At 42.2% G+C, this 18318-nt stretch overlaps 1 long non-coding RNA gene across 1 annotated transcript in view; it reads right to left on the bottom strand.

Annotated features, from left to right (window-relative positions):
- Positions 1–2519: 2519 nt before the first annotated feature.
- The window catches only part of LOC138690647 (uncharacterized), a 38716-nt gene continuing 22917 nt past the window's right edge, over positions 2520–18318 (bottom strand). Inside the window, exons 5-7 of the long non-coding RNA XR_011329404.1 lie at positions 7875–7982; positions 3796–3891; positions 2520–2558 (exon numbers count right to left, since the gene is read on the bottom strand). This is a non-coding gene — a long non-coding RNA (uncharacterized lncRNA). The remainder of the gene's footprint in view (positions 2559–3795; positions 3892–7874; positions 7983–18318) is intronic.

Genomic DNA, 18318 nt, shown 5'->3' with positions numbered 1-18318 from the left:
ATCAGACAGCTTTTAGCTCAAATTATCCCCAAAGGCAGTGATAGGAATACCGTTCTTTCCTGTACAACAGATTCTATCAGTTCCCAAACCTCAAAGTCAACCCCTCCTGCAATCGACAGACAAAGCCATTATTTTTAGGAATGAAAATACAGATGCAAAAACAAAGGCCAGCTACCAGTCTTAATAAATTCACCATCAATTCCAAGAAAGCCTTTGGCTATGTATTGAATGGATGAAAATTAATACACTAGATTTGTCAATTGGTAGAAATTTAATACTGGATGTAAACCCCCAATCTGTTCACTGTACAGAGTTACTGATACAATGCAAGTGCCAGTTTCACACCCCACCACATCAGTGACATTCCCATGGGCTTCAGAGACTTTGAATGGAACCAGATGTACTATAGTACTGTGGAAAAAGGAGTGAGGAAAAAGCTTGCTTGCTGTCATTCTTGAGATTCATTCCACAGCTGTAGCCAGGGCTCAGTGTGTTTCTAGTGCCAAAACTTGGTCATATTTTCCAAATAAACAAATTGCTAGAATTTGGTGCAGAAGAAAAAGTATGGCTCTGAGGAAAAAATACAAAACAAAAGACATGCTTTCAGTGCTAGAAGCATGAGGTAGAGCCAAAATTCCACTTCTTTCCACTTCCACTAGGTTTTCCTGATTATGTATGATGCTCTGGGCACAGGAGCACAGAACCTTCATTTTTTTAAAACTCAGACCGAGTTTGCAGGACCAGCAGTTTTGAAAAATATTACAAGACTGAGCAAATGTAATAGAGCTCATTGAGGAAAAAAAAGGTGGAACACTGTGGGATGATTTTTCTATTGCCTTTTTTTAAAAGAACTGCACACAATTATTTTCTTGTTTGATTTTTTTTTTCCCCCCTTCAACTGAATCTAATTCTTCTAATTTGGGATCATAAAATCTAGTGAAAAAAAAGAATTCTAAATTACCAAAGGCAAGAAAGAAACTTTATACTTAGCTGTACTGGTTATAGCAATTTCCATAGTAATTATGTTATGCACATCATCTAATACCTTGTCTGGAGTGAATTCTCTACTTCATTTTAGTACCATCCTAGGAACATATATTTAAGAAGTTATAAGAAGGAAACAATTGCCTTGGGGAGTCACACTTGCTACTGTGTTCTAAATTCTAAAACAATACTTCTAAGAAAGCAGATTTTCTTTTATGAGCAACATTATTAATTGAAAGCAGGAAACAAAATATGACATTTTTTATTAGTCTCATCTCCTAAGAAGATTCAGGCACTGTTTGTGCCCTCTGTCCGCCCACACCCAGGAATTATTGAACTTGTTGACCAATTTAATTTAAACTCAGCAAAAAGTGAGACATTCAAAAAGATGCTAAGTTCCTACAAGTTTGGCAAGAGTAAACATATACAGGAGACAGAGTCATACTAAGGTACACAAAGAAAAAGAGAAAGCACCACAAACTTTACTTAATAAGAGAAGATAATACATCTGGGGTGGGGGGCAAAACCCCTCCTATTCCTATTCCTGTCCTATGCAGATCTCTATTGCCTAATGTAATTCAGGTAAGAAGTCAGTCAACCCAACACAAAAATTTGTTCACTATATCCATCTTGGCACCTGGTAAAGAATACAGAAAATGTGGGTTAAAGATGATGCATGCTCTCAAGCTTAGCATCTAGGACAATGATTTACTTAAGACAGTGTCATGGACCTTTTTCTGTCCTTAGGAGTGCACAGGCCAAATGTGCGTGGCTTCTGCCGTGCTTTGTGGTGTTGTGTTCTTGAATAAGCCATCATTGCTTTCAGTCAGCAATTCCAAATATCAGTGACCACATGGGATGTAAAGAAGTATCTTGGTGATTTCCATACTTGGAGCCTCCCAAGGCTTGTCTGCAGTGCCTGCAATGGGACCTTCAGTGGAGAAGCCTTTTCCTGTTCTGCCTAATGAACAAGGCATTGAAACAATTAAGTTGTATTGAAATGCAAGCTGATTAGTAATGAATTAAGTTTGTGATCTCTGACTGTTGTGTAGCACCTCTTAATTCCAGCGCACTTTCACAGATTTGTCAACAATTTCTCCATCTAGGGAAAAAAAATCCTCAAATAAAGTAAAAAACGTATAGCTTCATGAGGAAGCAAAGCTAGTCAAAGGGCACAAAGAGCTAGTTCTCCCTCGCTGCACGCTGCTGAAAAATATTTTACTATGTTATTGAAACATACGTTGATTCATTACCTACATAAATATGCAGCTGCCTGACATTTTAAATTATTAGCAGAAAGGACTCGCGGTGACATAAGGCTCAATCCTGCATTTCTGACAGATTTCCAGGTCTCCCTGTGATGTTAAAAGGTATTGGAACTGCATAAGAAATGCAGGATCAAGGGAGCGCTGGCTTTGTCTTTAGGATCTCGAGTCACATTATACACAACTAAGTCTGAGACAGAGTCCATACCGTGGGCTCAGCCTTACTGTCATGCAATAAAAGCATCACTGGACTATTTGTGCTGATCACACCTGTTTTCCCAAGCCCCTTTTTTCTTCAATCTCTGTTTTCTGAAAGAGAAAAGAGAAACATGCCTCTAAAGACTGCTGGGAAAGAATCACAGCTGTGAACCACAAGCAAGTAACATTTCCACTATGCACACAATGTACCTATGCAGCAGTCGTTCCATGTTTCTGCCTTTTGCTATGAAAAACAGAAAACAGATCAGCATCCAAGGCACTTGTTTAAAGTGTTGGACACCCAGCCTGAAGTCCAGCATGGCAGGGCCTTGGACATGAACCTGCCACCTTCTAGCCAAGCACCACAGGTTCACCAGCTGCTTAGAGATGGACTTAGCTCTCTTCCAGAACCATGCTGTGGTTCTGAATAATCTGCTCCACCAAGTGCCTGTAAGAGACCTTAAGACCTATGCATTTGTCCAAAGCAGGCCATCAGATCCAGAACGTGGTGCCTGACTCCCAAACTCCTTCCACTGGAAGCAGGGATGGCACCGACTGCTTTGCTGTCACCCTTTGGAATATTAGTGCTGCTCATCATTACAGAGACTCATCCCCAGATCAAATCAAAACGACTCAAGGGTGGCATTTCTTCAGCATCAGATATCATTACTGAACCTAAGAAATCTTTTAATAAGAAGCAAAGCCCCATTGTGTCAGGTGCTGTTCAAATACAGGGGACAGCATCTGCAGACGAAAGTCAACAATCTCAGCAGATGAAGCAGACAGGAGCCACAGGGAGAAATAACAGCATAAAGGTGAGTAACGTCCTTAGGGTTGCAGCAGAGAAGCTGGATACAGAACCCAGGTGTCCTGGCTCCCAGCCTTGCGCTTACAGCACCACATCACTACACCAGGCACACAGATGCTGCAGTTTTAAGCCTATCAGTCTTCATGTCAGGTGTTACCTCAACTAACATGAAGTAAAGCTGCCATGGTAACTTCTCCCAAATTTCTCTACTTTTTTTGGCTTTGCCAGTCTTGTTAGAAAGCAGTCCACAAACACTGGTGCATTGGGACCTTTCTGTTTGCTCCTTTTCTCAGACCTTTTGCTTCATCTTGTTTTACTGCATACAAACAAACCTCATCCAATTACAGGTGAATATAAACGCACACACATAGCAGTTTTAGAGGGTGTTACACCTCCCCCATCGCTCCCAGCCTTGGGCTATCCATCAAGGACCATGCTAGATTGTTTCACACTCAGATAATTTAATTTAGTTCAAAACTGTCCTCACAGCAAAACATGACTTTGAAAAAACAGTCAGCACGCTGTTTTCAGGAAGCTTACCCAAAGTAACTTCTACTTCCAGGCTGCTCCCAAAAGTCTCTCTTGACTCTGACAGCCAGCTGTGCATAAGAGGAAACCAGCATCCAGAGAACATGGCTAAAATCAGAGAGGAAGGTTAAGATGAAAAACAGCAGGAAAAAAAGATTAGTTTAACATCCTAGTCTTCAAAGGCACTGCTGAGTTACAGGAGGTCTATAAACGCTCTTAGATGCTCTCTGAGAGGATAGGTCACTGGCAGGTTAGGGAGAGGAAGAAAACCTGATGAAAGATCAGCAAAATGAAGGAGGGTAATTTCACCTAAAAGAGGCGCTCTGAATTTGATGGAGTTGCTGGGGCAGACACTACCACCCATCAGAACTTTTCTTCTTCCCTCCGGAGAATGAGCAGATTTGTAAAAGCTCCACAATCTTCAAAAATTGTCTCCAAATAAGGCACAACAATATCTGCTGCACAGCCAAGAAAGCAAGAGTTAAGGCTGTCACAGTAACCTCCTTCTGAGATGTTATGGTAGGGATTTTTCACAGGAGCTTGAAAGAGGAAGGGGCCCAAATCACACAGATAAAAAGCAACAGGAATTGAGTGCCTCACACCCTCCCAGCTTTCCTTGAGGAAGGAATCCAATTAGCCATCCATAATAGGTTCATCTGGCCTTAGTCTACGAAGAGTCCCAGCCAACTATGTCTTGGGCTGAATCCTGCAAGGACTTTCCTGGTGGAGGCAGCAGCTGAGGGTGCTCTGAAATCTGCATGAATTTTTCTTCTGCGCCAGACTTTGCAAGCTTGGACTGCAAAGTTATATTCCTTCAAAAAATGGACACAGCCCAAACTCTCAGGTAGGGGTATGGCACAGGGCCACCACTAAAAGAGGCCTGTAATTCTTCAGTACTTTAGGGTCTTTAGAAAGACCACGATTAACTTATGACCAGACACAAGACTCACCAAAGGCTCAACTTCTTCCTCTCTTCACTGGCTACTGTACGGCTGACCCTTTAAGCAGGATCTTAATGAACTGCAGAAACTCATTCCATCCCTCTTTCTCTAGAAATTTGCTATACAATAAAATAAGTAGAAATCCAATTTAATTAACTCTTCTTCCCACCCTACTATTGCTTCTTTCTCACTCTTTTCTCAATTCTTTTTATTTTAATTAAGCATGTCTGATGTAGAAAATGAGGATGAGGCTGACAGAGAGGGACTGTGACGGAACATGCTCAGGTGACAGGGAAGCTCTCTGAGACTCTTCCACACTCCACTAGAAGGCAAAAATTCAATGCAGACACCTACATGTTCCATGTATTCCCAGGCTGAGACCTGCAGAGTACAAACTGCCTCCCCACTGGCCTTGTGGAGGTGGGATGCCACAGGGACTACTTACACTGACTTGGCCCCACTTGAATTCTCCTTATCAGAGAAGACCTGTAACTGACCCTAATGCCTGAGCTCTACAGAAGAGCAAACAGCTGAAGACTTAACCTGGCACATAATATTCCATAACATTCATTTATCCCTCACTCTGCATGTTGACCTGCTCACAGCAATTCCAGCAAGAAGTAAAGGGTTTATTTCAGGTGTATTTAGTGGTCTATGAAGACCTCCTACCATCACACTATACTTTATACATGGGCAAGAGGGAGGTAAGACTCCAGAAAGAGTGGGAACAAGATGCAAGATCGGGACTTAAGCAGTGACAATAAAAGCTAAATGAGGTGAATGTGCCAGTGCAAAGAACATTTGCTTTACTCCAAGGCTGCAGTTTGGTACCTTCACAGCAGCACTGCATTAAGTTATTGTGGCCAACATCAGAACAAATTAAACCACAATTTTTTCTGACAAAGTACTATTACCATGCTTCACTACACAAAGACCCAACTGTACATCCCCTAGACCTCTCCATACTCAAGAGGTCTGGATATAAATGAGGGCTTACGGTGAAGCCCCACACATCTACACAGGCACGATCATTTGAAGAAGTGATTCTCTGTTTTGATATTCTAACAAATGTTCTTCCCCTAAAGTGCAGGAAAGACACATGGTGAGGAACTTGTATAGAGCATATGGTGCTGAAATAGCAAGCTGATAAGTCTTTAACAGCTTTTGACAGTGGTAAAAGATCAATTATTGCACCATAAATATTAAAAAGTTCCTCCAGCCTTTTGCTGGAACGAATGTATATTTAAACATCAGTGTTTCCCTTTAATAGCAGCCAATTTGCCTCAGAATCTGAAAGTTATGCAGCCTCACAAAGTTAAATTAAATGCTCGATTGCTGTATGTTTACATCTCCAGCTGCTAAAGAACAGGCCTAGCATTTGCAGCACAAACTCGTGAAGCCACTGAAGCTGCAGGCAACCTGAAAATCACCCTTGACCCTTTGTTAAAACTAAAGGGTAAAATGGAATCGCCACTGCTTTCCCTTCCCTCCCTGTTTACATGGGTGTACAACAAAAATAACCAAAGATGCCCCTAGAGAGTATTAGGTAACAGGAGCTGATCTCCCAGATTGACTACTGTGCCAGCAGAGATGCATAAGTGCAATGGCTTTTATTCTCTGAATTTCTTGACCCATGAGATTTCTGCTTTGGATTAACATACATATGTGTATATATATATATGTGTGTATATACATATGTGTGTGTGTGCGCATATACAGACTCACACTCTTACTAAGCCTTAATTTTAATCATGAGGCCAATTGGCCCCTTTCAAGAGTTCTCTGTGGAAAGTCACTGAGGCTAAACAATGATGATATAGGTTTGCTGCTGAAATTAATACTATACATGGCATCTTTATGGAGATTTGATGACAGAACCACATGTAATGACCCTGGGGTCCAGTTCAAAGCAGCAGTAAATGGAAGTTGACACTGAGCTGCACAACTTGGGTTTGGATCCAGAGCTAAACTGTCCTATTATGGTTCTGAAATTATTCATATGGATCCACTGTTATTACTTAAGGGCTACACACTCCAGTAGCACATCAACTTCTTGCTCTGGAAAGCTTCCCATCTAAGGCAAGGTATCTTACCATGCTTTGGGCTTTAAAAAAGTGCCTGTCTCTGCTGACTGCTGTAGGTAAGGATGTTAAAAACTGTATGCATTATTTATACCAGTGGGATCATAAAGGGATAGCAGCGAAGGTCAAAGCTCTTTTGTGCACCAATGGACAGACACTCACTTGCTGTGTGAACAGACAAAACCAACAGAGATCGGGAAAAGGATACAAAGGGTAATGGATTCATAAGTCCTGGCACAGCACTGCTGAAAAACAGAGTGGACTTTCCTTGCTCCCAGGCAGTGCATCGCCTGCCAGGCCAAATCACTGCTCTGCTTCTCACACGTTTCAATACCTACCCATATTTGACCCTATATGATCCAGGTTCCCAACATGGCCTGAGGGCGTGGCCAACCCTACACACAGCAAATCACCTCATGCACAGGTATTGTTTTCGGTGGAACATTTCTATCCACATTAGTGCTCTATATACGGCCATAAAGGTCCTATAGTTTAATTAAAGCCAAGTAGGCCAACTAAAAATATTGTATTAAGAATAAAGAAAAAAAGCTTAGGTCAAATCCAGCATGGAACAGTGTGAAATCGCACCAAAATGCCATGTGTGTCACTGACTCATACCTCTCCCACGTGGGAATCGCCTACTTTCCTCTCTTGATTGTTCTAGCCGGAAAGACACACCTTGTCTTCAGGTCTTGTCCCCTCTCCCTTTTCCACCCATACCTTCCCACTTTACACTAATTGAAGTTCTTCAGCCCACCTCATTTTCTGCCACATCCAAGGTGCAGTGCTCAGGGTGGTGGCCATTGTCAATTGGCTGGATTGTCCTATCTTGGATGAATAAATCTAGCTTCCCCTTTTCTCTGTGCTGTTTTGAGTACAGATCATTAGATAGCACAAGCACAATAGCTGTTGTTGGCCTTTGCATCTTACCACCTAATGGCAGTCTTGTCCAGCAGTCTTAAGTGTTCTCCTTTCTTAGCAATTGTACTTATCTTGGTGGGAAACGCCACTCTGAAGTTAGATCTATCTGCTCTTAAGCATCCTTAGCTCTGTAGCCTTCTGTTCTTACCTTCAGGTCAGACCGGAGCCAAGATTCAGATATGTTCTAGCAGACTGCAATGATAACAATTTATACTATTTTTTAATATCTTCAGCCAAACCTGCTGGGGAAATTAACCTGCAGGGCAAAGTCAGAGAGCACATGGTTAAAGGCAGAACTACAGCAATCACTAGCAGGTGGTAAGCTAAACAAAAAAGGAACTTATGAAGAAAATATAAAAATCATAATGGTGCCCTTGGGAATAAAGTGGCATGAAAAAGCAGAGCTTACATCCTCCTTCCACATCCAACACATGTTGTCTATACCATTTGCATTAAATGACCCCTTCAGTGCACAAGGGGCAATGCATGCCAGAAAGAACACCATCTGACTGATGGGCAGGTCAGCAAAAGAGAACAGAACGAAGACAGCAATTGTCAACCTGCTCCAGCCTGGGATGACCTTCTCCATGAAGGGGCTACTCACAGCTGGTTAGGGCTCAGCCAACCCAAAGATGAGAAGGGTGTTTGTAGCTAGCCTTCAGCAAATGACTGCTTGCAGCAACTACAGTGAGGTAGAGAAGAAGCCCTCCCCTAGTTACCCAACAAAGCAAGAAACTGAATAACATAGGGAAGGAAGAAGAGAGAATTCCCCAACCACATTCAGAACAGTGAGAGAGGCAGTCTGGGGGCAGGTAGCGAACATGGTATCCGTGAAGCTGCCTGGGACCATGCCTGGCTGAGCCTAAGTCTATTATCAGAGACCCTTAAGACGAATTCTCATTTCTTCAAAACTAGGCACTTTTTCCCCTTCTGTAACATTTGTGTCATTTTAAAAAATGTTTATGCTTGTCTAACCCTGGGTAATTTATTTCTGCAATTTGGCTCTGCCTCAGTCCTAAGGGTATTTTTTTTTTTTGTTTGGGGTTTTTAAAGAGGATTTTGTGCTCACAAAATATCTCAGATTGACAACTCAAGGAAATAAAAGCTCCCATTGAGCAGAGTGCCTGTGTCAGCCATGACAAGGCAAGTACCCTGCACCGTCTCACCTCTGCTTCTCAAGGTGAGCCACAACATCCAGCAGAACAGCAGCCCATGCTGTTTTCTGGTGTAGCAGACTACCGCTTCGCTAGCGTGAGCCAAACCTACAAAGCGGGTGGCAGTGCCACAGAAACCAAATGGAGACCAATCACTATGAACTGACATCCCAACCAGCAGACATGCTAACTGGCAACTGTGATCCCAAAAACCCAGAGGTGGAAAACATCTCACAAGTTTTGATGTCAATCAGACAGATCCTGTGTCGATTAATCACTTGCTATAATCTATTAGCAACACAGATTAAACCTCAATTGAACCCTCCTTCATAGTTAGCCGCAATACAGCGGGAAGGGAATAGAAGAGCTCACAGAGTGGGACAGATTTAGGGCTCAGGGCTTACAAAGCACTGGAGTCTCAGTTTTAATGGATTACAGGAATTTACCAAACATCAAACTTGACAGACAAAACAGACCACGGACTTATTAATTATGAATACTCTTTAGTCGGTGTTAACCAACAGGTTTGATAAGATTAGCCAAGAAGGAGAGAGAAAGACAACATCAGTTCAGGAATAATATTTCTTCGTTGTCCAAACGTTAACCTCCATTGAGTTTTATACCTTAATACTCTCATTCTATTTCATATCACTTCACACTGCTATATTTTTCTTTTATGTTCATTTTCTTTACCATTTTGGATACCTTCCAACTATTCAGGCTCACTATTAAACACTTCTGTCTCCACTGTATGTGTTTTTATTGCTAAAGCTGAAGAAATAGCAGGTATCTCTAACTTTGCAGAATGCAAAGCGACCCCCTTACCCAGTGTCCCTGTTGGTACTGGGGCCCAGGCCTGGGAAACTGATGGAAAGAGCCAAGGAAATTCTTCCAGAAGGTAGGCAGACATAAGGGAAGTATTTTTTATTCAGGACATTCCCAGTGTACCTAAAGAAAGTAACTGCAGGACCTGATGGAAAACACGTACTTTGAAACTTACTTTAAAGCTAGAACCATCTTCAGACCAACTTCAGAGCAAAGAATTGCAACATTCAACAAAAAGCCCCTTCTAGTGGGCCATCGTCTTTTAAAACAGCATAGCACAGGGAGGAGAGCAACTTCTCAGACGGATGAGCCACAAGAACAAGGTCAATACCTTAAACCTCACCCAGAGAACTCTAGACAAGTAACACAGCTCATGGGCCGTTAGTGTTGCATCAACCCAGCAGCACTGTTACCTATTCAGGTACTAATCCAGGTTAGATACTGATACCAAAAAGCTGGTTGAAGAAACTCTCTAAGACTCGTTTTGGAGTTTTAGAAAGCAGGCATTCTTTATTGCAGCGCTGGATGCACGGGGGATAGTTCCACCTAGCGTGCATACCACAGCTTTAGCACTAACAGGTTATATAGAATAACTAATTGCATATTAATCAGATTAGTATACATATACATAAAAATAATTGCAACTGATTATCATAGTACTGCCTACATCCGATCATGCGCAATAAAGGATCCATTTGAGTCGAAGGGCTGCTTTTGCGACCACCGACCCATTTGAAGTTCTTGCTGGCTGTCCTTGAAGTCTTTATTCTTGTCCTTGTTCTTTGATCTTGAAGCTTAACGCAGTTTCAATCACTTGTGGTCAGTTTCAACATTGGTTTCATCTGGTGTACAGGAACGTCTAGTCATAAGAGCAAAGAACTGCAAAACTTATGAGTAACTACCTCTCCTAGTTAATTGCTTGGCTCTACTTTTGTCTATTGTTTCAATCATAGTGTTAGTATAAGATTTCTAATAATTATTTACCAAATCTCACTTTTACAGTTACCTAGCAGCAAACCAGTTTGCACAGCTGGTACAAAATATTAAAACCATCAAAATATTTAGATATACCATACAGAATGTATGGAAATATGCTATCAATACCTGTGGTAACTCAGGACCTGGATGCAAAGCAGCAGTGGGCTGATCAGCGCAAGCCCAAAGACACTTAAGTGTCTCAAGAGCCCCCACTCACAAGAGAAACAAAGCACATACATCTTCAAATGAAAACAAAATCTGGGGTGGATTTTGTTGGTTTTCTTGGTTGTTTTGGGGTTGTTTTTTTTAAGGCTGACTCCAGCAAAAGTATGCCCACTACAGTGTTTAGAAGGGCAGAGGGCTCACTAACACAGTGCCACACTGTTACTTGCTTCAGTTTCTGGACTAACAGGCCAGAGACCAAAAAGTGAATGCAGCAGCAGTATCTCCAATGAATGAAAATACAAATGATAGCAAGGAGCACCTCCAAGGACATGGCTGCAAATTCCCGCACAGATTGAGCAACACCTGCTTAGCAAGAGCTACAACAACTCCACACAGCAAATTGTCATGTCCTGTGGCAAGCGTCCATCTTTCATGGCAGGGCAGAGAGAAATCTTGCCATTTCTAGTCTTTTCCCCAGCCTCCCAACAACATTGCAGGATTATCTACGTGAAGCTCCAGCCAGCTAGCTCTTACACCTTGCACACCGCCAACCTCTGGCGTTGGTTCAAACAAAGAGGAAACAGAGGTGAAGTAATCAGTCTTCTAGTGACTCAAAACTCTTCTGTGCAGCTATGTAACTTCCTAGAAATACTCAGTGCTGAAACGGTTGGAAGGGGTTTTTTGTTGAAAAACACTACTTTGATCATTTAGGTAATTTCAATTGTGGCGGAACTACCAACTTTAGCAAATTGGAAAAAAATAGACAAATCCCACTTTTTATTTGGAAAAAATTCCCCATTTCATATCATTTACAGTACTCACAAAGTTATCACTTCCAGAATATGAGGTGTCATATTATAGTAAAGGAAATATTTTGATTTCACACCTTAAATCATTAGCAGCAATTTTGAAACACCTTATCAAGATAACAGTGTCTCCTCCTGGGAAGAGACTGACAATTAGTGAAGCATTAACAGTGACTATTACTAATGTGCCAGGCAACATTGTCTAACAAATAACAAAATGAAAAAGGAAAACAGAATAATGTGCAAAATACTATTTAATAACTCCTTTTCAATTATTTTTTTTAGTGATGAGTTAGTGCCTTTGGCATACACTGCAGGCCAGGCAGCTGATGGCGTATGGTGGCAGTCAGGAATGGGTAGCATGACTTGAGGTTGGCATTGGAATCCTTCAGTAACTTATGAGAATTTAAGTCAACCTGCCATTATCTGCCAACCTGTGAACAGTTTCCTTGCTTTTTGTCGTTGGCAGGGATGTCTTTCATTAAAGATTGAAGCTCATAACTTTTAGATTCCAAACCACTCAGCCAATGTAATTAACATTGCATGAGCCAAAAGTAGTCAAGCACCACTTTAGGATGTTTTCTGGGTGTTTTTGTTGTTTGGGGGTTTTGTTTGTTGTTTGTTTGTTGTTTTTTTAAATAAGCTGTGCAAGCATGTCCAGGAAAGTAAGAAATCAATATCTCTGCCTTGAACAAGTCAGGTGAAGTGCAGCACCTGCCTGTTCAGACATTTCAGTCTCAATTGCAGGGCTACAGTTCCTGACCTTCCCTTTAGCTCCAGTTGCAGTATGCACCAGACTGCACATTTCAGATGGGCACAGGTGGAGATGATAATGTCATGGAAATCAGACTTGCAGGTCACCTAGCAAGGTCAGGGCAACAGCTACATTAATGAAAGCAGAACTGTTTGTACCACAACCTTTAATTCTTAAAGGAATTTAAATATCGGTGGAAACATCCGAGCAAATAATATAAAGCAGAGAAGATGAACCTAAGGCTGAGATGAGAAGGGATTTCAAGGAAAAAAGTCCACAGGAAAGAAATTTTCCCAAAACTAGAGCAGGTTTGAAAGCAATACTAATACTTATCCTAGAAATGGCACACAGCGAGGTAGACAGAAACTTCCCATAGAAACCAATTTCATCCAAAATACTACCAATGAAGTCAAAACACGTTTGTCAAAACAGGTTTGACTTACTTTGGACAACCCAGAAAGAAGATCTAGTGATTAAAGCTAGGCTGCAATTAAGTGCAGAGGTACAAAGAACCTGCTCAGTGTAGTCGTGGCCACAGAAACCAAGGACCATGGCAAGCCAAGGTGACACTGAGTGTGCATGCAGAGGATGGGCCTATGTTCAGGAAACCAGAACTCCTTACCACAAAAAGGGGTCCTGAATGACAAATGGGCCAGACCAGAGCCAACCTGAGTAAACAAGGGGAGGAAGGGGAGCAGGGGAGGAGACGGAGCAGGGCATCCTCAGCCAGCAGTGGCACTGCCTTGACTCGTGCCCGGCTGACGCCGAGGAGCCCGTGGGGCCCACGGCTCAGGGCATGTTGCACGGAACAAGCCCCAGATCATCAGACCCCCCAACTACTCCTGCCTGTCTCGTGGCTTCTGTCAGCAGTGGTGATACCGAAAAAGAGAAATGCATTTTGCCCAAAAGCAGTGTGGGCCAAGGGGAGTAAATTTACAATGACATATTTCAGCATTTCCAAAATGATATTTTGCCAGGATATCCAGTTCACAAGAAGTGTCAAAATATTTGGTAGCAGTCTCATTCAAACTGACACAAAATATAATTAAAAAAAAAAAAGTTGTTTTACAACATGGAAAAATCTGCCTTTTGGCCAGCTCTAACTGATAGCCCAGTGTCAGCTCAAAAAAAACTAGGCATGTGTTACTTCCTTCAATTTTTCCCTTATTACATTGCACAACTGTAAGAACAAGGGAGTAGCTTGCCTGTTAGATTTCATCTGGCTAATATTAATCTGTCCCCCATTTTCAATCAAGAGAATTAGCAGTCAATCGGTCAGGTTCTTTCCCAGCATCGCTGCAGAAAATGCAAAAGGTTCGCATTTATTTTATAGTTTTACAGCAGCTAGGATACCTTTAGAAATTTATGTCTTGCTTTCATGCTTTACAGCACTCCTTGAAACATTAGTAATATCATCTAGGCAGGAGCAATAAAATGTCAGGACCCTTTACCACATGCAACTCTGTCTGACACCAAATCAAGTTTCTCAGGTGAACTACAGATTGAAGAAAGAAGTAGTGTGAGGAGCGGAATCCAATTCATCTCAGTTATACTCATGCCACTGATGTCAATATATTACATCCCTACCAGGCTAAACCAAGTGTTTCTTCTGAAAGATGCAAGAGTAAAGTATGGCTTTGGATCTGAAACTAGACTGACACAGGGCTCTGCATCTATTTTTAATGTTACATAGTCTTATACTTTCAAATAATTTCTATCTTTTCTGTTCAAAGCCATCTAAAAGAAGATTTAGTAAGACTGTAGGAAATGTGTATAAAGGAGGAAAAACAGATTGATTTTAATCCTACTATTAGTCAATTAAGAGATTCTAGATTAAAGGCTGCAGATAACCTAACAGTCTTTTCAGTCTCTTTCTCCAATTCCCCAGATCTTGTGGGAGAATTAAATGTGAACTGCAGCCACAGTCTGGTGATCACACTAGATATTAATTTTCCAGACACTGTTGAAAAGAAACATTTACTTCAGCAGACTTTACTTCTGTGGACCTCTGTGCACCAAGTTGCACCAAGAAGAGACCTTCTCCTCACTCAACCTAAGACACTTCATGTCATTCTGACAGTACTAAGACCACTTAATATGAACACACTTTGTAGCCTCTGACATGCTGTCAAAGAAGGGGAAAATACTTTAGTGTAATTGAGAATTGAATTCACAGTGTATTAAAACAAACAAGAATGAAATCAAACCACCATCAGAAGAACGAGTTACATAAAATGCCTTACAGACAGAACTCAAACATTACTCAGAGTGCTGTTTGAATGCCGTGACGTACATGCCAAACTCGAGCCTTCAGGATGGACCAGCAGCAAAATATTTACCACGTTGCCCCTCTTGAAGATTGTTGCTTGATGGCAAAGAGAATTTTAAGGCTTTTCCCTGTTCAACTGTCCTTGACAGCTGTCAAATAGGAGCCACCTCCTGCCACTAAGGCTGTCCAAAAGGACACACTGGTCAAAGCATTTTGTCCTTAGCTCACACCGCCACTTACTGCCTAGTGCTGTTCAGTTACTTGCTCTTGTAAACCCCTCTTCATTCTCAAAAGTTAAATCACTTCTTCCTTAGCACATAGAAGTCCAGGGGGACCAGAGCTCAGTGTGCCTCCAAACAAATACATTTATTAAGTCATACATTACTTCATTAACCCCTAGGTTACAAATTACTGGTCATCTATACCAAAAACCTCATGGAAAGGGGGCCCCAGCCTTCCAGGAATGGTGCCTTCCAGATACTGAAATGACAACTTTATAATGCAGAATGAGGTCTGAAACACAAAAACTCCTGTCCGTAAGAGGCTCTGCCGTGCCCCAGCTGTAGGGCTGATGAACAGATCCAACACGTCGCATGCGTTGTGAGGCCAACCGCAGGTCCCTGGCTCCAGGGAGGTGTGTTTTAGTATTTAGTGAGGTTCACAACTGCACATTCTCCCCCAACCCAGAATATCTGACCAAAAGCCTGCCTTTCACACGTCCAACTGCCAGTGTCCCCTGTCACACTGGTCTTGGTTGTTGATGGAGGCATGTTCTAGGCGGGCTACGGTGTGCCCATCCCTTACGTGGCCAGGCATCATACCACACATGCAGCACAGGGTAGAGGATGTCAGTGTTTAGGAAGAGAGATGGGCTGCCATGTAAGCATACCCCACTATGGGATTAACTGCAGCCACCAGGCAGGCTCCGCAGCACATTTCCCCCCCTGAACAGGCTGTGAGCTGGCCCCACAGGCTGCCTTATGGCCAAGCCTTTCTGCAAACTGAGAAGCTCACCCAAAAGTGAATACTTCTGATGCTCGGGGCAAGGACTGACAAGGCAGACTACTCCCAAGAGACTTCACTTTGAACTCATGCATATCTAGGAATTATGTTTTGCCCCCTCTCTGTGCAGTGGAGATTGAGAGATCACAGTCAGCATGCATTGCTTTTTAGAGATCATCAGTGACAATGATTTATGCTTTAATAGCGAATTCCCCGCGAGTGCTTAATAATACAGATTAAGCCCTAATAAATGTGTTTCCTGCAGGTTTAAGTGACTAACTCTATGATCTATTAGACTTGTCTTATAATACATACAATTTTTCTTGGTAACCGTGGAAATTTCTAAAGAATTGGCAGCATCTGTTCCTGGAGTATTAAAGAAATCTATTTTTTACTGGAGGAATTTTGTACAAATTAATTCCAGCCTTGGATATAAAATGCTAAAATTCATATTCTCTGTGAATATCTGTTAGAAATATTCAGAACAAACGCTTATAATCATTAAGAAAATTAAACTGTTAAATACTCCTCAAACATAATGAATCATGTCAAGCCACAGTTTTATATTTTATTTTCTAGCTATTTTGTCTGTTTCAGTTACACATTCACAGCACATAATATATTCTGTGTTATTCCTCCCAGTTCCTAGTACTTTTATGTGTTGATCACTAAAGGGAAAGTTTTAGCATACAGCTGCTTTTAGTTAACATCTGTCAGAAACCCAAAAGATTAATGAATCTGGTGCTGAGTAGCAGATCCAAACTTCACATAGCTCCACTAATGTTTTGATCAGTCTGGAGCAAAAAGGTATTTAAGAATCTCTCTGACAGCTAGAGGGAGGGAAATAATCACTTTGAATGAAAAATCCAAATTCACTCAACTGGTAATGAAATTGCACTGAATATCGATTCAGGGCTCTAATAAGCTCAGAAGTTCAAAGCAAGCACTGGAAGGCAAATATTCTCTCCTCTTCCTTCAGACAAATCTGTAGTAGTACCACAAGGTAGGATTTCACTTCGTTCTAAATATATAGGATTATAAAAGAGTTTTGAAAGCAGTCCTGCAATCTCTCCCTCTCCCCCCACCCCCTGCATTTTTAAGCTGACAAATTTAACAACAACTAAATTTCAACTGAGAGCAGCACTTTAAAGTGATTTACATCTAAATGAATAGGTTTCTGTCTCCCTTTGGTTTTCAGAAATTATGCAATTGCCTTTTTTTTTTTTTTCACTAAACCAGACTAATCTGAGATTAATGTTCAGCTAAAGCTCATCCTTCATTCCTCCCAACCATGCCAGAGACATTAATGACAATGTTAGGAGTCGGCTTTGCAGAGGATTTCAGACACCGCAGCACTGGAGGAGAGTTACTCGTGAGCAGTAGAAAGGGAAGTCTTCATATTTTTGTAAATCACTTACCAAATTGTCTTTCCCCAGCAGAGGGAGGGACAGGCTACACTAAGAAAGGGAAGGAAGAAAGTCTTTTGGTGAGAGTTTTGCCTAAGTACGGAGTTGCACATATGACATAATGATCAGAGCAGGGTTTCTAGTGGTTTGCTTTCCAGGCTGTAACTCACAAGAGATGAGAGAGCACAGTGCCTCTATCTGCGTTAACTCTGGAGACTTCCTGGTGGCAGCAAGGAGACTGCCCCTCCGTCTGCTCAGACAACTGCCATTTGTTGTGTGCAGCCTCACATTCTGCATGCTGGATAACCCAAGGGGATGCCATGCCCTTAAAACTGAACTGACCACCTATTAGCAGTGCTGCCGACGGGGAAGTGCATGGGGCCAGGTCTGTGGAGGTCAAGGCTGCAACCTTGGCTATGTTGGTGACCAGGAAAAGCATCTTGCTGTTTGACATTTGAATTCTCTACCTGTAAAGTAGGCATGAAGTCCATTGCAAAGCACCGACGCAAACACTAGGCACCACCTTGGAGTCTTCAGCTGCAGTTAAGTGCCACACTGACAGCTCACAGACTGATTTCAGGCTGCCTGTGCTCCTCTCCCCGACTCCTTGGTCATCATACAGGGGGGACTTCATGCTGCTTTAGATCTGCTGCTTTTTTAGTAAAGTGTGCATTTCAGGCCACCACTGCTTGAAGTCCAGTTATCCTTACCCATCGCTCCAGCCTCAGATGTGACAGATACCAGCCTCAGCCACCCCATCCTCCCCAGAGGGCACACACGTCTCTCTTCGTTCCACCCAGAAGTTGCCACTCTTCCTGAAGAGCAGGGCACTTGCTCTCTCCTCTTTGAGACCCCATCTCCACGTACAAATCCCTCATCCTCCCCTGTCTGTTAGGGTGATGACCTGCCACTACTCAGATCAGCTGCCCCAACTCTGATGTCTAAAATACTATTCAGCGAGGAAGAGCCTTGAGGCAGGGTGTGAGGAGCACAGATACCACTTTGTAAGCAACAAAGCATGATGGAACTCTTCATATCATTCAGGTCTCTGGCCATTAGGTGTAAAATAAATAAGAGCAACAATGCATGCCTCTAGCACCCTCTTTTCCTCCCACTTTCATGCTCTGTGAGGCTGTCTGCATCCATCATCCAACCAGAAAGTCAGTGTCCTGGAAAAGATAAGCTGGTGATTGAAGTGCATGGTGAGACCTTCCCTGATGACACTGAATGCGT

Source organism: Haliaeetus albicilla, chromosome 23 (genome assembly GCF_947461875.1).
Source record: "Haliaeetus albicilla chromosome 23, bHalAlb1.1, whole genome shotgun sequence".
Lineage (NCBI taxonomy): Eukaryota > Metazoa > Chordata > Aves > Accipitriformes > Accipitridae > Haliaeetus > Haliaeetus albicilla.
The sequence above is the reverse complement of the archived record's forward strand: the minus strand, read 5'-3'. Positions and strand labels throughout refer to the sequence as shown.